Source organism: Balaenoptera acutorostrata, chromosome 13 (assembly GCF_949987535.1).
Source record: "Balaenoptera acutorostrata chromosome 13, mBalAcu1.1, whole genome shotgun sequence".
NCBI classification, from domain to species: domain Eukaryota; kingdom Metazoa; phylum Chordata; class Mammalia; order Artiodactyla; family Balaenopteridae; genus Balaenoptera; species Balaenoptera acutorostrata.
Window position 1 is genome coordinate 40988282 of NC_080076.1, and position 23048 is coordinate 41011329.

The 23048-nt window shown below is 36.5% G+C and overlaps 1 protein-coding gene across 4 annotated transcripts in view; it reads right to left on the minus strand.

The window, feature by feature from the left end:
- Nucleotides 1-23048, minus strand: part of KIAA1328 (KIAA1328 ortholog) — a 374054-nt gene that overhangs the window by 217900 nt on the left and 133106 nt on the right. The window lies entirely within an intron of this gene.

Here is a 23048-nt window from a genome sequence, read left to right on the forward strand (position 1 = left end):
CAAATGTTAAATCAACCTCACATTCCTGAGGTAAACACTTAGTCATAATGTATTATTAGTTATATTTTTTGAATGAAATTGCTAAAACTGTGGGGTTTTTTGCATCTATTATATCTGAGGAATATTGGTTTGCAGTGTTCTTTCCTTGTAATCCCCTTGTCTGGTTTTTTATCATAGTGTTGGCCTCATATAAGGAGTTGAGAAGAATTACCTCTTGAATTTTCTGGAAAATGTGTGTAGAATTAATACTATTTATTTCTTAAATAAATAATAATGTTTGGTAGAATTCACCAGTGAAGCCATATGAGCCTAATGTTTTCTTTGTCAGAAGGCTTTTAGCTACAAGTTCAATGACTATTATAGGGCTATCCAGTTATCTATTTCTTCTTAAGCAAGCTTTGGTAGTTTGTGTCTTTCAAGGAATTTATAAGTTGTTAAATTTATCAACAAAAAGTTGTTCATTATACATCCTTATTTTCCTTTTAATATCTGTAGAAACTGTAGTAATGTTACATATCTCATTCTTCCTGTTGGTAATTAGCATCCTCTCTTTTCTCTTTTAAATATTTATTTATTTATTTATTTTTGGCTGCGTTGGGTCTTAGTTGCAGCACGTGGGATCTTTCGTTGCGGCACACGGGCTCTTCACTGCGGCACGCAGGCTTCTCTTTAGTTGTGGCGCGTGGGCTCCAGGGTGCGCAGGCTCAGTAGTTGCAGCACGCGGGCTCCGGAGCATGTGGGCTCTGTAGTTGCGGCACGTGGGCTCTAGAGCACATGGGCTCTGTAGTTGTGGTACACAGGCTCCTAGTTGTGGCGCATGGGCTCAGTAGTTGTGGTGCATGGGCTTAGTTGCCCCGCAACATGTGGGATCTTAGTTCCCCGACCTGGGATTGAACCTGCATCCCCTGCATTGGAAGGCAGATTCTCAACCACTAGACCACCAGGGAAGTCCCACTTCTCTTTTTTTCTTGAGCAGTTTGCCTAGAGGTTTATCAACTTTATTGATCTTCTCAAAGAACCAGGTTTTGATTTCACAGACTTTTTTTTTAGTTTTCTATTTCATTGATTTCTGCTCTAATCTTTATTATTTCTTATCTTCTGCTTACTTTGAACTTAATTTTCTTATTGTAGTTTCTTAAGGCAGAAGCTGAGGTCACCTACTTGAGACCTTTCTTTTCTGATATAGATGGTTAGGCCTATATGCTTCTAAGTACGGCTTTATCTGTATTCCACAAACTTTGATATGTTTTCATTTTCATTCAGTTCAATATACTATCTAATTCCCTTTGATTTTTTTCTATGACCCATGGGTTATCTAGACTTTTGTTATTTGCTTCCAAATATTTGGTGATTTCACAGATAACTTTCTGTTATAGATTTCTAAATTAATCCCACTGTGGCCAGAGAAGTACTTTGTATAACTTGAATTATTTTAAACATATTGTGACTTGTTTTATGGTGCACAATATAAATTATCTTATTAAATGCTCTGTGTACACTTGAAAGAATTGTATTAGATTATTGTTGGGCAGAGTTTTAAATGTCACCTCAAATTGGCTGATGTAATTCTACTTTTTTACATCCTTACTAATTTTCTGATTAATTGTTCTGTCAATTGTTGAAAGAAGGATATTACAATATCTGACTAAAATTGTCAATGTGTCTATTTCTCCTTGTAGTTCTATCACCTTTTGCTTTACATATTTTGAAGCTCTGTATTAAGTACATAAACATTTAGCATTATTATGTTCTCTTGATGAACTGAACACTTTATCATTATGAAATGGTCTTCTTTTTCTGTAAATATTCTTTGCTCTGAAATATACATTGTCTAATATTAACACAGCTACTCCAGTTTTCTTTTTATTAATGTTAGCATGGTATATCTTTTTTTTCCCCATCCTTTTACTTTTAATATTGTTTTTTGTTTCCTTTCTGTTCTTTGTTCCCTTTTCTCTCTTCTTCTGCCTTCTTTAGGATTATTTCTCATGATTCCAATTGATCTACTTTGTTGACTTATTAGCTATAATGTTTGTCTTATTATTTGGGGGACAGATTTAGAGTTGCTAGCATATATCTTTAACTTATCATAGTCTACCTTCAGGAGATATTATGCCACTTCAGACATCATGTAAGAAACCTTACAACAGTATAACTTATTTATCCTCACCCAGTCTTTGTACTACTGTTATACATTTGCTTCTACATACCTTAAAAACTCCACATTATATTACTTTTCTTAAATGTGTAAATTGTCTTTTACTCTTAAACAGACATAAATAATATGAAGAATACTATTTTATATTTATGTTTATGTGCCTTTATTCTTACTGGCTTTTCTTTCTTCACACAGCCATCTTGTATCTCTGCTCTGCTTTTTATATTGTTCTCAAAAGGCACATTCATGTATGCCCTGCCCAATTATTTATCATAAAGCACTTGTCATTATCTGAAATTTCAAAATATAATTTCTTTTCTTTTTTGAGATTATAAGGTTTATGAGGGCAGGATCTGTACCCACAGAACTCAGAATAATGAGCACATAGTAGGTGCACTATAAACATTTGCCAAATAATTCCATCTTTACCTATTTGTTCCACTTATCTTTCTCCCATATTAGAAAATTAATCTTTACATATTGACATGAACATTAAAATCTCGAATCAGATAATGAGCATTATCACTGTAATGACAGAATTAATCAAATAACGTACCAAGGCTCAAAATCACATTCATTTGAAAAAAGCAACAAACAGGCTAGCAAAGGTTCAAACAAAGTTAATAATTAAGGGAAGAAATAATTTAATGTTCATTGAATAATAAAGACAATAAAAATCAGGTGGCAAAAGTATTTGAAATTTAATTTAGCTAACAGGCACTTGAAGGAAGGTAAGTTATAAGAAGGTTTGACTCCATAAACAGAAGCACAGTCAAATATTACATTTTCGTGTTCACCTGCACGGTGCTTGTCAAATTGCTTTGTCAGTAAGGCCTGATATATGAATGTCAGTATTCCCATACAAAATGGGGGGAAGAGTATTTAGGACTTCTTCCAGTTTAGAGAGGCTCTTGGATCAACAGCTTAGCTTTGAAAGAGTCCAGATGGATACCAGGTGATGTCAATGTAATACTGAAGAGTGGCCTAGATCTCACTCTCTGATTTCTTATCTCAGCATGCTGATGTTAACCCTGCAAAATCAAGTACTACTAATGTGGCTGCTTATATACCACAACAGAACTGGTTCCACATCAAGCCTTTCTGTTGCATGAGTAAATATTCATTCATACTTTGGCTGAGACAATCTATCTATTTATTTTTAATTGTGGTCAAAACCACAAACATAAAATTTACCATCTTAACAATTTCTGGTCTGCAGTACAGTAGTGTTAACCATATACATTGCTGTATAACAGAACTCTAAACTTTTTCATCCTGCAAAAGTAAAACTGTATATTCATTGAAAAGTAACTCCCCTTTTCCCCATTCCCCAGCCTCTGTCATCCACCATTCTACTTTCTGTTTCTAAGAATTTCACTATTTTAGAAACCTCATATAAGTAGAATCATGGAGTATTGAGACAATCTGTTGAGTACTAGGTTCCCTTTCCTATCCCATGATGCTCTATGACAGATGGCGCAGTCTTAGAGCCAAAGTTCATTTGAAATAAATGAACAACATAATTAGCTTTCTGTGATCTAGGGTTGAGAATCAATATCAAATAAACAGTCCAATATAAGGACAAACATTCTTGACTCCAAAAAGAGTGATCATGAATCTGAATTTGTCCTACACATTTTAACCATTGTATCCCAATCATACCTAGTGTAGAGAACATACAAAGTTTAATGTTATTAGTATCATATTATCAGTTTAAACACCTTTCAGATTTCATTTTGAATCTATAAACTACTAGTATAAAACATATTTCTTCAAGTCAATAACCAGGTATTAATGTCTAGACTGCATTTTTCAACAGATTTTCTGGTTTGAAAAAATATTTATGGAATATGCAAGTATATATAAAACTGTGCACCCAGTACCAATTATCAATTTGATTTGAAACAATTAACATTAAGACAATAGTAAATACATATCTAAAATGTTGATTTGGTTTTCAGCTATTATACTTGTAGTATGTCACCAAATAATTATTTATTATCATTAAATTTAGCCTGATTCGAAGATCTGGAGTAGGTACGCATGACTTTCATTGGAGTGTAAAGAGGCTTATCCCTTCTCTCACACTGGTAGCAACTGGTCTATGATAATTTGTGTAAGTGTCCAAATAAATAATAAAAAGGTGGTGATAAATAACTGGTAAAACATACAGCAAAGTAAAATATTTAAAACCTAGTAAGAATAATTCATTCTGCAGACTGGTCAGCTACCATGGCAGCATCTTCAACATAAAATTCACATACAGTTGACCTTTGAACATGGATTTGAACTGCACGGGTCCACTTCTTTGTGGATTTTTTCAATAAATATATTGGAAAAAATTTTTGAAATTTGTGACAATTTGAAAAAACTCAGAGGAACCACATAGCCTAGAAATATAAAAAAAAAAATTAAGGAAAAGGCATGTCATGAATGCATAAAATATATGTAGATACTAGTCTATTTTATCATTTACTACCATGAAATATACATAAATCTATCACAAAACATGAAAATTTATCAAAATTTACACAGACAAACATACTGTACATGGCGCCATTCACAGTTGAGGGAAATGTAAACAACCATAAAGGTTCAGTTTTAAATCATAACTGCATAAATGAACTGTACATGCTGTAGTACTGTAATAACTTCTCAGCCACCTCCTGATGCTATTGCGATGAGCTCGTGTTGCAAGTATGAGTATCCGCTTAAAACATCATGTGACACTCATCATCTCTGCATGAGCAGTTTGCCTCTCCAGTAAACTGTGTGACTCAGTAAAAAAGTGATCTCTTGTGGTTCTCGTGTATTTTTCATCGTGTTTAGTGCAATACCATAAACCTTGAATAACACCATGGGACCTATACAAAGTGCCACTAACGATGCTGGCAGTGGTCCCCAGAGGCAGAGAAAAGTCATGACACTACCAGAAAAAGTTGAATTGCTTAATATGTACTGTAGATTGAGGTCTGCAGCTGTGGCTGCCCACCATTTCAAGATAAAGGAATCCAGCATAAGGACCATTGTAAAAAAAAGGAAATTCGTGAAGCTGTTGCTACGGCTACTCCAGCAGACACAAAAACCTCACACTTTTTGTGAAATATCTTTTTATCTCATACTGAAAATGCAGCTTTTATGTGGGTGCAGGATTGTTATAAGAAAGGTATACCAATAGACTCTAACATGATTTTTTAAAAAGTGAAGTCATTATATGACAACTTAAAGCAAAAGGAAGACAAAAGGTCTAAAGCTGGAGAATTTAATGACAGCAAAGGATGGTTTTATGACAGGATATCAAGGAAATCATGAAAGAGATTATGGATATGGGGGGGGAAAAGGTGCGGGGGTGAAGGGTTTTAAGACAAAGATCTTGGAAAAATTCAAGAGATAACAGACACCACACCAGAGGAATTAACAGAAGACAATTGGATGAAGATGAGTGCTTCTGAACCAGTGCCAGATGATGAGGAAGAAGACATAGAAGAAACAGTGCCAGAAAACAAATTGCATTAGACAATCTGGCAGAAGGGTTCAAATTATTCAAGACTGCTTTTAAGTTATTTTATGACATGGATCACTCTGTGATACAGGCACTGAAACTAATGCAAACAGCTGAAGAAGGATTAGTACCATATAGAAACATTTTTAGAGAAATGAAAAAGCAAAAAAGTCAGACAGAAATTAGGATGTATTTCCATAAAGTTACACTGGGTGTGCCTGCCTCCCCTTCCACAACCTCCATCTCTTCGACTTCTGCCACCTGAGACAGCAAGACCAACCCCTCCTCTCCCTCCTCCTCTGCAGCCTACTCAACATGAAGACAAGGATGAAGACCTTTATGATGATCCACTTCCACTTAATGAATAGTAAATAATCATCTGAGTTAATAAACAAACTAATCTGTTGTATATGTGTGTTCACATGTGTTCATGTGAAAATCAAATAAATGTACAGTAAGAACTGTGTGAGACCTTTTCGTGTCACCATCATAATCACCTAAGTTTTCATGATATAGAACATCACGTGCAAGACTTGTATTGAAGTGGATAGCCTGGATAGCCTTTCCTTACACAGGCATAAGGTGAGTGGTATTTAATATAAAATTAATAATGTGTTAGTTTTCTTACTATCTTATAACTTTGCTTTCAAAGAATTACATAACCATACAGTATGACTCTCTCTCTCATACTTCGAGTAACTGTGTATCAGTCTATCATCACAGGTAAGTGGTTTCTTTAAAAAAAGTAACGATGTTTCCAATACTATATTATGAATATGACTATAATACTGTATGCCATAAAAATTTTATTTGACAATGATTCATTCATTAGTGTATAGGCTAGGCTACCATGAAGCAATCGTTATTGATTATACTAGGCTACCATAAACAATCATATTGTTGCTTCTTCATTAACAATGGATAAGTCGTTATACCTGTAAATAAAGATGAATTTCTTTTACACATTATCTTTTCATTTTGATTCCAGTGCTAGTGTTATAAGTATAACATCTACAGGGTTTTGTATCATATAAGACAATGCTTATATAGGTATTGAAAGACAGCCAATTCATCTTGTAAACAGATGACATAAACTTATGGTATTGATAAATACAGTACAGTACTGTAAATGTATTTTCTCTTCTTATGATTTTGTTAATAATATTTTCTTTTTTATAGCTTGCTTTGTAATAAGAATATGGTATATAATAAATATAACATACAAAATATGTGCTATTCAACTGTTTATGTTATCAGTAAGGGTCAACAGTGGGCTATTATTAGCAGTTAAGTTCCGGGGGAGTCAAAAGTTATATGCAGATTTTCAACTGTGTGTAGGTTTAGCACAGTTTCTAACCAAACAAACTTGGGAACAGGATATAGAGAGTAGATTGTGGCCAGAGTTAGAGTGGGTCTGCCCTGGTTTAAACTCTGTTCCAGCCTAACAAGGAAAAATTGGCTGGTTTGGGGTCTCTGCTTTTGCCTTTAAGTCCTGATGTAACTTTCTTCCCCCAAGGATGCTAATTAAAGAATAATAATAAAAAAAAAATCCAATCCCCACATTGTTCAAGGGGCAACCGTATTCAGATGTCAGAGAAATCAAGTATTTAGAAAACAGAAAATAAAGATGTAAATTTGCATAAAACAAAGTAGAATCTAACTAGAGAAATATGTCCTAAGAACTAATTTTCAAATACCACTATGGCATACAATTTACTTAACTTCCCCTCCTGTGGCAGGTAGGCAGCTTCTCAGATGGCCCCAATGATCACAGCCTGTCTCCTGGTACTCATGCCCTTGTGTGTGAACATCTGCCCCAGCATGTAGGCAGGACCTGTGACTTGCTTCAAATACAGCAAAGGTGATGAAATGTCACTCCCACAATTAGGTTATATAAAACAGCAACTTCTATCTTGCTAGTAGACTCTAGTGCCTTCTTGACTCACCTGTTCTGATGAAACAAACAGCCACACTGGAGAGGTCTATATGACAAGGAACTGAGGTTGGCCTCCAGCCAAGAAGCAGGTAGGAACTGAGGCTTGCAGTGCAAAAGCCCACAAGGAACTGATTCTTTCCAATTACACGTAAAAGTGGAAATGGATCCTCCCCGAGACTGTCAACACCTTTGTTGTAGCCTGTGGAAGACCCCAAAGCACAGGAACCAGCCAAGACTTGACTGGATTTCTGACCCACAGAAACTGTGTGTTAAGTGTTTTAAGCTGCTACTTTTGTAGTAATTTGTAACAGAGAATAGATAACTAATACACCATATTTAAAGTAGAGATATCTCATAGTCTTATGACATTAATTAAACGACTTATTGAAGATGGCAAAGTAGAAGGACATGCTCTCACTCCCTCTTTCGAGAACACCAGAATCACAACTAACTGCTGAACAATCATCGACAGGAACTCACCAAAAAAGATACCCCACATGCAAAGACAAAGGAAAAGCCACAATGAGACGGTAGGAGGGGTGCTATCACAATAAAATCAAATCCCATAACTGCTGGGTGGGTGACTCACAAACTGGAGAACACTTATACCACAGAAGTCCACCCACTGGAGTGAAGGTTCTGAGCCCCACGTCAGGCTTCCCAACCTGGGGGCCTGGCAACGGGAGGAGGAATTCCTAGAGAATCAGACTCTGAAGGCTAGTGGGATTTGACTGCAGGACTTTGGCAGGACTGGGGGAAAAAGAGACTCTACTCCTGGAGGGTACACACAAAGTAGTGTGTGCATCGGGACCGGGGGGAAGGAGCAGTGACCCCATAGGAGACTGAACCAGACCTACCTGCTAGTGTTGGAGGGTCTCCTGCAGAAGCAGAGGGCAGCTGTGGCTCACCAAGAGACAAGGACACTGGCAGCAGAAGTTCTGGGAAGTACTCCTTGGCATGAGCCCTCCCACAGTCTGCCAGAGGGCAGACAACAGAAGCAAGAAGAACTACAATCCTGCAGCCTGTGGGACAAAAACCACATTCACAGAACGATAGGCAAGATGAAAAGGCAGAGGGCTATGTACCAGATAAAGGAACAAGATAAAACTCCAGAAAAACAACTAAATGAAATGGAGATAGGCAATCTTCCAGAAAAAGAATTCAGAATAATGATAGTGAAGATGATCCAGGATCTCGGAAAAAGAATGGAGGCAAAGACTGAGAAGATGCAAGAAATGTTTAACAAAGACCTAGAAGAATTAAAGAACAAACAAACAGAGATGAACAATACAATAACTGAAATGAAAAATACACTAGAAGGAATCAATAGCAGAATAACTGAGACAGAAGAACAGATAAGTGACCTGGAAGACAGAATGGTGGAATTCACTGCCATGGAACAGAATAAAGAAAAACGAATGAAAAGAAATGAAGAGAGCATAAGAGACCGCTGGGACAACATTAAACGTAACAACATTCGCATTATTGGGGTCCCAGAAGGAGAAGAGAGAGAGAAAGGACCCGAGAAAATATTTGAAGAGATTATAGTCGAAAACTTCCCTAACATGGGAATGGAAATAGCCACCCAAGTCCAGGAAGTGCAGAGAGTCCCATACAGGATAAACCCAAGGAGAAAATGCTGAGACACACAGTAATCAAACTGGCAAAAATTAAAGACAAAGAAAAATTACTGAAAGCAGCAAGGGAAAAACGACAAATAACATACAAGGGAACTCCAATAAGTTTAACAGCTTATTTCTCAGCAGAAAGTCTACAAGCCAGAAGGGAGTGGTATTACATACTTAAAGTGATGAAAGGGACGAACCTACAACCAAGATTACTCTACCCAGCAAGGATCTCATTCAGATTCGATGGAGAAATCAAAAGCTTTACAGACAAGCAAAAGCTAGGAGAATTCAGCACCACCAAACCAGCTCTACAACAAATGCTAAAGGAACTTCTCTAAGTGGGAAACACAAAAGAAGAAAAGGACCTACAAAAACAAACCCAAAACCATTAAGAAAATGGTCATAGGAACATACATATCAATAATTACCTTAAACGTGAATGGATTAAATGCTCCAACCAAAAGACACAGGCTTGCTGAATGGATGAAAAAAACAAGACCCATATATATGCTGTCTACAAGAGACCCACTTCAGACCTAGGGACACATACAGACTGAAAGTGAGGCGATGGAAAAAGATATTCCACGCAAATGGAAATCAAAAGAAAGCTGGAGTAGCAATACTCATAGCAGATAAAATAGACGTCAAAATAAAGAATGTTACAAGAGACAAGGAAGGATACTACATAATGACCAAGGGATCAATCCAAGAAGATATAACAATTATAAATATATATGCACCTAACATAGTAGCACCTCAATACATAAGGCAACTGCTAACAGCTATAAAAGAGGAAATCGACAGTAACACAGTAATAGTGGGGGACTTTAACACCTCACTTACACCAATGGACAGATCATCCAGACAGAAAATTAATAATAAGGAAACACAAGCTTTAAATGATACAATACACCAGGTAGAGAAGGAAAAGCAAACAAAACCCAAAGTGAGCAGAAGGAAAGAAATCATAAAGATCAGATCAGAAATAAATGAAATAGAAAGAAAGGAAACAATAGCAAAGATCAATAAAAGTAAAAGCTGGTTCCTTGAGAAGATAAACAAAATTGATAAACCTTTAGCCAGAGTCATCAAGAAAAAGTGGGAGAGGACTCCAGTAAAATGAGAAGTGAAAAAGGAGAAGCTACAACAGACACTGCAGAAATACAAAGCATCCTAAGAGACTACTACAAGCAACTTTATGCCAATAAAATGGACAACTTGGAAGAAATGGACAAATTCTTAGAAAGGTATAACCTTGCAAGGCTGAACCAGGGAGAAATAGAAAATATGAACAGACCAGTCACAGGTAATGATTGAAACTGTGATTAAAAATCTTCCAACAAACAAAAGTCCAGGACCAGATGGCTTCACAGGTGAATTCTATCAAACATTTAGAGAAGAGCTAACACCCATCCTTCTCAAACTCTTCCAAAAAATTGCGGAGGAAGGAACACTCCCAAACTCATTCTATGAGGCCACCATCACCCTGATACCAAAACTAGACAAAGATACTACAAAAAAAGAAAACTACAGACCAATATCACGGATGAATATAGATGCAAAAATCCTCAAAAAAATACTAGCAAACAGAATCCAACAACACATTAAAAGGATCATACACCATGATCAAGTGGGATTTATCCCAGAGATGCAAGGATTCTTCAATATATGCAAATCAATCAGTGTGATACACCTTATTAAACTGAAGAATAAAAACCGTATGATCATCTCAACAAATGCAGAAAAAACTTTTGACAAAATTCAACACCCATTTATGATAAAAACCCTCTAGTAAGTGGGCATAGAGGGAACCTACTTCAACATAATAAAGGCCATATATGACAAATCCACAGCAAACATCATTCTCAACAGTGAAAAACTGAAACCATTTCCTCTAAGATCAGGAACAAGACAAGGATGTCCACTCTCACCGCTATTATTCAACATAGTTTTGGAAGTCCTAGCCACAGCAATCAGAGAAGAAAAAGAAATAAAAGGAATACAAATTGGAAAAGAAGAAGTAAAACTGTCACTGTTTGCAGATGACATGATACTATATATAGAGAATCCTAAAGATGCCACCAGAAAACTACTAGAGCTAATCAATGAATTTGGTAAAGGTGCAGGATACAAAATTAACGCATAGAAATCTCTTGCATTCCTGTACACTGATGAAAAATCTGAAAGAGAAATTAAGGAAGCACTCCCATTTACCACTGCAACAAAAAGAATAAAATACCTAGGAATAAACCTACCTAGGGAGACAAAAGACCTGTATGCAGATAACTATAAGACACTGATGAAAGAAATTAAAGATGATACCAACAGGTGGAGAGATATACCATGTTCCTGGATTGGAAGAATCAATATTGTGACAATGACTATACTACCCAAAGCAATCTACAGATTCAATGCAATCCCTATCAAATTACAAATGGCATTTTTTACAGAACTAGAACAAAAAGTCTTAAAATTTGTATGGAGACACAAAAGACCCCGAATAGCCAAAGCAGTCTTGAGGGAAAAAAACGTAGCTGGAGGAATCAGACTCCCTGACCTCAGAGTATACTACAGAGCTACAGTAATCAAGACAGTATTGTAGTGGCACAAAAACAGAAATACAGATCAATGGAACAGGATAGAAAGCCCAGAGATAAACCTACACACCTATGGTCAACTAATCTATGACAAAGGAGGCAAGGATATACAATGGAGAAAAGACAGTCGCTTCAACAAGTGGTGCTGGGACAACTGGACAGCTACATGTAAAAGAATGAAATTAGAACGCTCCCTAACACCATACAGAAAAATAAACTCAAAATGGATTAGAGACCTAAATGTAAGACCGGGCACTATAAAACTCTTAGAGGAAAACATAGGAAGAACACTCTTTGACATAAATCGCAGCAAGATATTTTTTGATCCACCTCCTAGAGCAATGGAAATAAAAACAAAAATAAACAAATGGGACCTAATGAAACTTAAAAGCTTTTGTACAGCACAGGAAACCCTAAAGATGAAAAGAGAACCCTCAGAATGGGCGAAAATATTTGCAAATGAATCATCGGACAAAGGATTAATCTCCAAAATATATTAACAGCTCATGCAGCTCAATATTAAAAAAACAAACAACCCAATCAAAAAATGGGCAGAAGACCTAAATAGACAGTTCTCCAAAGAAGAGATACAGATGGCCAAGAAGCATATGAAAAGTCGCTCAACATCACTAATTATTAGAGAAATGCAAATCATAACTACAATGAGGTATCACCTCACACCAGTTAGAATGGGCATCATCAGAAAATCTACAAACAACAAATGCTGGAGAAGGTGTGGAGAAAAGGGAACCCTCTTGCACTGTTGGTTGGAATGTAAATAGATACAGTCACTATGGACAACAGTATGGCGGTTCCTTAAAAAACTAAAAATAGAATTACCATATGACCCAACAATCCCACTACTGGACATATACCCAGAGAAAACCATAATTGAAAAAGACACATGCACCCCAATGTTCATTGCAGCACTTTTCAATAGCTAGGTCATGGAAGCAAACTAAATGCCCATCAACAGACGAATGGATTAAGAAGATGTGGTACATATATAAAATGGAATACTACTCAGCCATAAAAAGGAACGAAACTGGGTCTTTTGTAGAGACGTGGATGAATCTAGAGGCTGTCATACAGAGTGAAGTAAGTCAGAAAGAGAAAAACAAATATCGTATATTAACGCATATACGTGGAACCTAGAAAAATGGTACAGATGAACTGGTTTGCAGGGCAGAAATTGAGACACAGATGCAGAGAACAAACATATGGACACCAAGCGGGGAAAGCAGTGGGGGTGGTGGTGGTGGGATGAATTGGGAGATTGGGATTGACATGTATACACTGATGTGTATAAAATGGATGACTAATAAGAAAATAAATAAACATTAAAAAATGGCATTAAATAAGTAAAACTAAATTGCCAAAAATACAGATATTAGATGATTCGTTCTACTCACTGTCTAGTTAATTAACTTGTGGCACTCCAACCAACAGCTGGAAGAATATAGTTTGTTTAGAATATAAAACAAATTTTGGTAGCAAACAACTTTATAGTAACTTAAACCCTGTACTTTATTTTCATTGTATTTTTAAAATTAACAGACTTTTTTTTTTTTTAATTATTAGCACCTTTAATTATTATTTATTTATTTATTTATTTATTTGGCTGTGTTGGGTCTTCGTTTCTGTGCGGGGGCTTCCTCTAGTTGTGGCAAGCAGTGGCCACTCTTCATCGCGGTGCGCGGGCCTCTCACTGTCGTGGCCTCTCTTGTTGTGGAGCACAGGCTCCAGACGCGCAGGCTCAGTAGCTGTGGCTCACGGGCCTAGTTGGTCCGCGGCATGTGGGATCTTCCCAGACCAGGGCTCGAACCCGTGTCCCCTGCATTAGCAGGCAGATTCTCAACCACTGCGCCACCAGGGAAGCCCTAACAGACTTTTTAAGAGCAGTTTTAGATTTAAAAATTGAGCAGATAGTTCCCATATATTCCCTCTCTCCCCCTCCTGGTTTCCCTGATTTTTAACATCTTCTATTAGCGTAGTGCATTTGTTACAACTGATTAACCAGTATTGATGCGTTATTATTAGTCCATAAAAACCATAGTTTAATTAGGGTTCACTCTTTATGTCTTTGTGTTATACAGTGTTTGACAAATGTTCTAGCTATTCATCCCTCATTCCCTCTCCTTGACTGCAGGCAACTACAGATCATTTTACTGTCTGTATAGTTTTGCCTTTACCCTACACTTTGGGTTGTGATCTCCTACAGTAATATAGCTTACTCTTTCCAGACCAGATAATATGCAATGAGTCAGAGCCAGTAAATGTGACTAAGTATTCATGCTTCTCATGTTCCCTATTAGAGTTATTCTCATGTTCTTTATTAGAGTTATCCTCATTTACATTTCAGCTAATTCTTCTGCATTTTGATAAAGCATTACCTTCTTTGGTCAGTCTCTCTCTCTCTCTCTCTCTCTCTCTCTCTCTCGGAGAGAGAGCCTTAACTATTTTCTTACAATAAATAGTTTAAATTGTCACATTTTAAGTTTACTTTCTGGGTAAAGGACATTACAGTAGCAGACAAGCCACCATTCTATGCACTGGGCTTAAGAATGCATTTGATCGGTGGTGGAGGGAGACACAGAACTGCCTTTCTAACTGTTTGCTTAGCCCAATCCTCACAGTTCACAGTGACACAGAAATTCAATATGCATAATCATCTTAGGATTCAAAATCCATATGGCACAGTATGCTATATACAGACAACAGAACCTTGCCTGCGCCCAAGACCTTCATTATCATTATGATTCATACCACTGGACCACATTTTAAATAAATCTATGTCAAAATGAATCCTACAAACACTTTTAATATTAATTCCTATTAAACTGAGAATCTTTGCAACATAACTGATATAATACCAGATTTATTAGGTTCACCCATCTGTCAAGGGTAGCATTTCCTTGGCTATTAAAAGTATATATTTTATTGACTAGGATTGTTTATTGACTTAAGGGTACAGCTGTTAAAGTGATCTGGCAATCGAGCCTACAAGCACACTGAATTTATCAGCAAGATACCCAGACATTTGGAAATGGTCTTAATATTACGACTCCAAAAAAGCAAAGCTTCAGGCACTATTCTAGGGTCTCTTGAAATTTGTAGTTACTTGAATACCAGAACATTCACTGGTCTTTTTTTTCTTATTAAGGATTTCATGTACCATAAAAGTAATACTCTATTTTTTTTTTGTAGTTAAATAAGTTGGATTTATTAAAGATTTATTTTTTTATTGATTAATTGATTGATTGATTGATTGCTATGTTGGGTCTTCGTTTCTGTGCTAGGGCTTTCTGTAGTTGTGGCAAGCGGGGGCCACTCTTCATCACGGTGCGCAGGCCTCTCACTGTCACGGCCTCTCTTGTTGCGGAGCACAGGCTCCAGACGCGCAGGCTCAGTAATTGTGGCTCACGGGCCCAGCCGCTCTGCGGCATGTGGGATCTTCCCAGACCAGGGCTCGAACCCGTGTCCCCTGCATTAGCAGGCAGATTCTCAACCACTGCGCCACCAGGGAAGCCCAAGTTGGATTTATTATTTGCTGCAGCGAGGGGAAACACACACCTTGGGGAAACATGGATGTGTTAGGAAGATCCTACTATATAGGATTTGGGCTTTGGTTGAGTAATTTGAGGGAAGCAGGTGGGAGTTTGCTCTAGATTGGATGCTGTCAGAAAACAGGGATGATTCTATGAGTGGATATCTCAATAAGTTTTATCTTTAGGGAGGGGAGACTCACAAGAGGATAAGCTATAATTGGTAGGGAAATAGCAGCCACTCATTTTGGCCAAGAGAGGGGATGTTTGGTAACTTGTGGGCTGCACAGTGACCTTGGTTTTGTCTGTATTTAGATATAATTATGAAGTGGCCTTGTTTTGTCTTATTTTATCATGGTCTCAGAGTAACCTTGCATGAGGTTAGTGTTCTGTGAGATTGTTTCTGTTCCGTAGGGGAGTAACATGGCCCACAGTGAGTGCTAGGCCAGTTTTCAAGTGTCAGGTACCGCCTCCTCCTCTTTTTTTCCTTTCCCCCAAGTTCAAGGTGATGCTGATACTACTGGTCCAGAGACCACCAGCCTTTGAGAACCACTCTCTGAGAGGGTAAAGAGACCTGAGACCTATGTTTGGAACAGGTACATAATAAAGTAATACTCTATTCTTCTTAATTAAAGGCAGTACTTCCGGTTACTATTAATTACATAAGACTAAATGAAATACTGTGATCAATGTTCAAGTTCAGGTGGTCACTGTAATATGCATAAAAAACACTGTATCTAAAGAAGAACAAAAACTGGTACTGAGAAAAATCAATATATGAAGTTAGGCTTCAAAAAAGGTGTCTTCAAGGTTGGAATAATGTTGAAGTTAATTTTTGTGCATGGTGCAAAGGGTCTAAATTTATCTTTTCTGCATGTGTCCAACTGTCCTATCAATGCTTGTTGAAAAGATTATTTTTTCCGCATTGAATTGCGTTAGCACCTTTGTTGATGATCAGTTGACCATAATTGCTAGAGTTTGTTTCTGAATTCACAATTCTGTTCCACTGATCTAAATGTCCATCATTATGGCAGTACTATATTCTATTTTTCTATTTCTGTATAACAAATTACCACAAACACAGCAATTTACAATAACACAAATTTATCACCTCACAGTTCTGTAGGTCAGAAGTTCAGGCAGGCTTGGCTAGGTTCTCTGCTTAGTTTCTCACAAGACTGAAATCAAGCTATCAGCTAGGCCAGGCTCTAATTGGAAATATCTGAGGAAGAACCTGCTTCCAAGCTCAGGCTGGTGACAGAATATAGTTCTTTGTGGTGGCAAGACTTAAATCACTCTTTTCTTGCTACTGGTCAGAGACAGCTCTCAGCTCCTAACCCCTTCCATCCTCAAAGCCTGCAATCGTATGTTGAATACCATTCTTATGCTTTAAATCTCTCTGACTTTCTCTTTTGCTCCCAGCTGGGGAAAACTCTCTGCTTTTATCATGTAATTAGGTTAGGCCCACCTAAATAATCTCCTTTTTATTATATAACATAACATATCATGGGAGTAAAACCATTTCGGCAGGGGTCAAAAGTCATGCAAGTCAGGTTAAAACTCTATCTACTATACTGTACCTTTAGAGTAAACATTAAAATTAGAAAGAGTGATCTTATACTTTACTGTTCTTTCTCAAATTTTTTTGGCTATTAGTATTACTTTGCATTTCCATATAAACTTTAGGATCATCTTATCAATTTCTGTAAAAATGAAATTATCAAAATTTGCTGGAAATCTGATGGAGATTGCAACAAACCTATAGACTAATTTGGGGAAAACTGCCATTTTAATAACATTGAGTCTTGCAGTCCATGAACATGGAATAATATCTTAGATCTTTATTTCTCTCAGCAATGTTTTGTTATTTTCAGTGTTTTTATTGCACTGCTTTTATTAAATATATCCATTTTTGTTCATTGGAAGTAAATAGAAATAACATTGACTTGCATACTGATCTTGTATCCTGCAAACTTGCTGAACTTATTTATTAGTTCTATCATGTTTTTGTGTGTGCGTGTGTTTGTGGATTTCTTAAGATTTTCTACATATAGGACCATGCTGTCAATGAATAAAGACAGTCTTATTCCAGTAATATAGAGAAAATTTTCTCCAACAGTTCTGCCTTCCGTCCTCCTCCCTTTGTGCAAGTACACATACACACACACACACACATACAACGTCTTTATATCTTATAAGCTCAACAATACAGTTTTATAATTATTGTTTTATTCAGATGTCTTTTAAGTTTTCTATTTAAGAAAAGAGAGATATGTAATTACTTTTACCAGTGCTCTATTTCTTTATGTGAATTTGAGTTACTGGCTTATGTCATTTTCTTTCATCTGAGCAGACTTCTATTAGTATTTATTGTAAGGCAGGTAAGCTAGCAATGAATTCTCTCAGTCTTTATTTATTTAGGAATGTCTTTATGTCACTTTCATTTTTGAAGGATAGTTTTATTTGATTGCCAGTTTTTTTTTTCCTTCAGCTCTTTGAATATGCCATCCCACTGCCTCTTTCCTCCACTGTTTCTGATGAGAAGTCAGCTGTTAATCATATCTTTGTTCTATGTACAAATCTTTTATTCCACAAGGAGTTTAGCAGTACATTTGAGTCAGACATATAACAGATATCCAAAGAGCATAACATTTTTGATTTGGCTTCTTTGTCAGTTAGAAGTGTGGTGACACTTCTGGACTACCAAGCAAATCTGGGCTTCTTATAACAGACTCAAAGATAGCTTAGTATAGATAGAATTAAAATAAATATTACACATTAAATACACATTAAAATGCATAAGTAAGTTAGATAGAAATAAAATGGTAAGGAGCTCTATTACCACATGCCTATAGGAGGCAGTTAAAAAATGTTTAACCAAAAGAATACATGAAAATAATCATAGAATAGGAAATAGTCCCAAGACACTCTGGCCCTAAGCACTACAAAAACTCTTTTAACAAACTATAGAGACAACAGTAATGGAAACCACCCAGAAACAATTAAACATGCACTCAGCAATGATTGACCTATTATAGTTCAGATTCTGTCCAGTTCATGACCTAGACCTAAATAAAGAAACACAGAACAAGTAATCATAGGAAAAATGGAAAAGTTTCTATAAAAGGCCTTTTACCAGATCAGAAAAGCATGGACTCATTAATATCCATTGCCCATGGCTGAAAAGTAATGATGATTTTATCCATTTTATAGAAAAGGGGGAAATCTCAAGATGAACCCAAATCTACCTTTTAACATCTACTTGGCAAAAAAATGGAAGAGTTAAGAAAAACATTAAGGCAATCTTGCATAGAGACATTTTCAAACTGCAGCGGGAAAAGCTACTCAAAGTGCTGTCTAGGCTTTCTCTTAATATAAAGAATACTGTGGAAATACCATACCTCTCCTGAAATGATACAGCCTATCAAATGAGATTAAAATAGAAGTTATAAGCATCAGAGTTTAAGGTGACATTATTTAAGTTCAGATTCACACACACACAAAATAATAACACTCAACTGTGACAAGAAGAGCTATCTTCTAAAATGTACTCTGGTTAAAACTATGGTTACTAGATCCTCCCATGTCTAAGAACAAGGTTATACTGTGGGTAAGTACTGTTTCTTAAGATAAGGAAATGGAGTAACAGACACACATCAGTGAGGTATCTCAGTCTAAATAGAACAAGTGAAAAATCTTTCTAGATTCCACAATGAAGAACTTGTAATGCTGAACAAATTACAAGATGAATGGAGAATGCATTCATCTTTGAGGCAAAGCAAGAAAGAGGATGGGGGGAGAAGCAAGGAAAAAATTCGCCCTGTAAATGGAGCAACTTCTTTTCAACCAAATGGCAGAAGTAAAAAGAAAACCATAAGCTAGGGCATTTTTCTGAAGAACTGCAAATTTAATAAAACTATACACAAAACCTATAATGAGCAATTTGAGCCACATGGCAACCAACACAAAGAAGAAACAAAAGAAGTCTCTTAAAGTCAAATGAATGCCTCATGAAAAATGAACTGCTGTATCTCTATCACAAAATCTGAAGGTGAGTTTTAAAAAACCTTATTTTGTTGTTTTTTTTTGGGCTGTTTATTTATTTATTTATTTTTTAACATCTTTATTGGAGTATAATTGCTTTACAATGGTGTGTTAGTTTCTGCTTTATAACAAAGTGAATCAGTTATACATATACATATGTTCCCATATCTCTTCCCTCTTGCATCTCCCTCCCGCCCACCCTCCCTATCCCACCCCTCTAGGTGGTCACAAAGCACCGAGCTGATCTCCCTGTGCTGTGCGGCTGCTTCCCACTAGCTATCTATTTTACGTTTGGTAGTGTATATATGTCCGTGCCACTCTCTCTCTTTGTCACAGCTTACCCTTCCCCCTCCCCATATCCTCAAGTCCATTCTCTAGTAGGTCTGTGTCTTTATTACCTTCTTGCCCCTAGGTTCTTCATGGACTTCTTTTTTTTCTTCTTCTTAGATTCCATATATATGTGTTAGCATGCTGCATTTGTTTTTCTCTTTCTGACTTACTTAACTCTGTATGACAGACTCTAGGTCCATCCACCTCACTACAAATAACTCAATTTCGTTTCTTTTTATGGCTGAGTAATATTCCATTGTATATATGTGCCACATCTTCTTTATCCATTCATCTGTTGATGGACACTTAGGTTGCTTCCATGTCCTGGCTATTGTAAATAGAGCTGCAATGAACATTTTGGTACATGACTCTTTCTGAATTCTGGTTTTCTCAGGGTATATGCCCAGTAGTGGGATTGCTGGGTCATATGGTAGTTCTATTTTTAGTTTTTTAAGGAACCTCCATACTGTTCTCCATAGTGGCTGTATCAATTTACATTCCCACCAACACTGCAAGAGGGTTCCCTTTTCTCCACACCCTCTCCAGCATTTATTGTTTCTAGATTTTTTGATGATGGCCATTCTGACCGGTGTGAGATGATATCTCATTGTAGTTTTGATTTGCATTTCTCTAATGATTAATGATGTTGAACATTCTTTCATGTGTTTGTGGGCCATCTGTATATCTTCTTTGGAGAAATGTCTATTTAGGTCTTCTGCCCATTTTTGGATTGGGTTGTTTGTTTGATATTGAGCTGCATGAGCTGCTTGTAAATTTTGGAGATTAATCCTTTGTCAGTTGCTTCATTTGCAAATATTTTCTCCCATTGTGAGGGTTGTCTTTTGGTCTTGTTTATGGTTTCCTTTGCTGTGCAAAAGCTTTTAAGTTTCATTAGGTCCCATTTGTTTATTTTTGTTTTTATTTCCATTTCTCTAGGTGAAGGGTCAAAAAGGATCTTGCTGTGATTTATGTCATAGAGTGTTCTGCCTATGAAAAAACCTTATTTTGAGAACAAATAAAATTTTATGTTTACCTGACATTATGGCTACTCACAGGAAAATCAAATAGTTTCCCACCATCTCTAGTGTATTTGTGCTCTGGCATTCAAAAAACTGGATTTCAGATTAAGATCCAAAAGAGGGTTGGTCATAGAAACAAGGGCTTGCAAAGCAAATTTTCAATATTTTTTAGCTATCTCAAGATTTTCTTGTCTTTCTCTCTTCAAGAAAATATGGAGTCAGACTGTTTAGGTTCATATCTTGATTTCCTAGCTTGCTACCTGGATGACAAGGCAAGTCTCTTGTTCTGCCTGGGATTCCTCCTCTGTAAAATGGGGATAATAACTTCATTGGGCTACTGAGGGACTAAACGATTTAATGTGTGTTAAGAGCTTAGAACAGTACCTGGCGCACACAGTATTTACCATATTAAATTTTGTTAAATAAAAATTAAAACTTTAGTAGGCCAACCTATGTTAGGCTCTGAGTATAAAAAAACCAACAGGATGCTGTTTTTAAAAAAGCTTGGTGAGAGAGATGGATGAATAAACAATGATTACAAAAGAACAAGTACAGTGCTATGATACAGATGAGTAGTCTATTTGTGAGCACATAAAGAGGACCTCTAACTTTACCACATCCTCATTCAGAGTGTTCACAATGATGCCCTTCCTGACAGGAAGTAGACTTGTCCACCAAATTCACCCAATTCCCATGAGGGTGAGTGAGAAGGTGCTTACCTTTGCTTAGCTAAGAGAAGCCTGTCACAAAGAACAAATCAGATAACAAAGGAAACAGGTGACAGTCTCCACTTGGTATTCAAAAAGAAACTTATTTTCCCTCTCTTGGTTCAAATAGCAGAGTCTACAAGTGGTCTCAATTTCATTTTCATTGTATATAGGACATAATCTAAAGTCTGATCACCGGGCACTTCCTGAAAACATGGTTTTAAAATTTTCTCATGATTAAGTCAAAATGAAAATTCAAAAGTATCTCCTTTTGAGAGTATACTTTCTCCATACCCTTGACCAGCAGTTTCTTCCTAGTATTTGTAATTTTTTTGGTTTTGCTCCTCAAGGTTGAGGTTAAGAGAGGCAGTGTTAACTATGATTGGTCTCTAGGGAAACCTCCAAGAATCACTCTTTTAAACATAAAACACTACCCTTTAAGAAAGTTTTATTTTCCCCTCATTTCAGCAGTAGATAGAAAAAGGGCCAGGCCTCCTTATCTAGATGTCTTTAGAACTCCCTAATGACTATTTCTTGACTCTCAGTCTATATCCTTAACTACTGGCAATTGAAAAGTCCCTCAGCCTCTCCTCTACTACCCTTGGCCAACGTTTTTGTGCCCTTTAACACCTGTCATAGAGAAAGAGGGAGTGGAAACGCAAAGACAAAAGTCAGAAATCTGATCTTCATGCTATAATTTTCTCTAGCCCACCCATGAGAGCATTAGGCAAGTGCCACCTTAAATACTGCCTGCCCTTTTTCAAAGTGGCAAAACAAATCCAGATAAAAAGATTAGCTTCCACCTTCCTCTGCCTCATTTTATAGCCTAGGTTTTCAGAAAACAGAAAAAAAGAAAATATTTCAAGTTAGAATACAAATAAACCATTCATACTTTGGTTCTTTCTTATAAATACTGTGACTTCAAAAAAAAAAAAAAGGAGGGTATGTTAAAAGTCTAAGCTATGCCACATTCCAGCAAAATTATTATTCTTTCTTTCTTTTCTTTTTAGTTTTCCATATGTCCAAACTTGAGGTTTAAAACTGGAGTTTTCTTAGCCAAAACTCTTAACCCATCTGAGACAGGTGTCTCTAGGTTGTACAGAACAGTGTTCTTTAGAAGGGTTACAGAAAACCATTCAAGACCTGTTACTATTCAAAGGGAGAGGATAACCCTTTAGTTAGTACGTTATCCATGTTTTAATAATAATATGAATGACTTTGACACTCTATATAGTTTTTTCTACAACGTTTTAATACAAAAGCTATCCTCATCCATTTAAATTCATTTGGATATGAAAAAGACAACCAATGTCACTTGCTAGAGGGCAAGAAGTAAGTCTTCAGAACTTGTTTCACATCACAACTGGCCGGGTTCTGAACTTTCATTTAATTATATAATATATACTATTTGATGATATGTATATAAATGTTAATATGCAAACACTCTCATATATACTTATGTGATTAATACATATATACAAACACAGAATCACGCTAAATGTTCCAGTTTTCTCCAATTAAAGCTTTTACAAGTTGCCAAGACACTTTCATTATTCTAAAAGTCTAAACATGAGTTACAAGA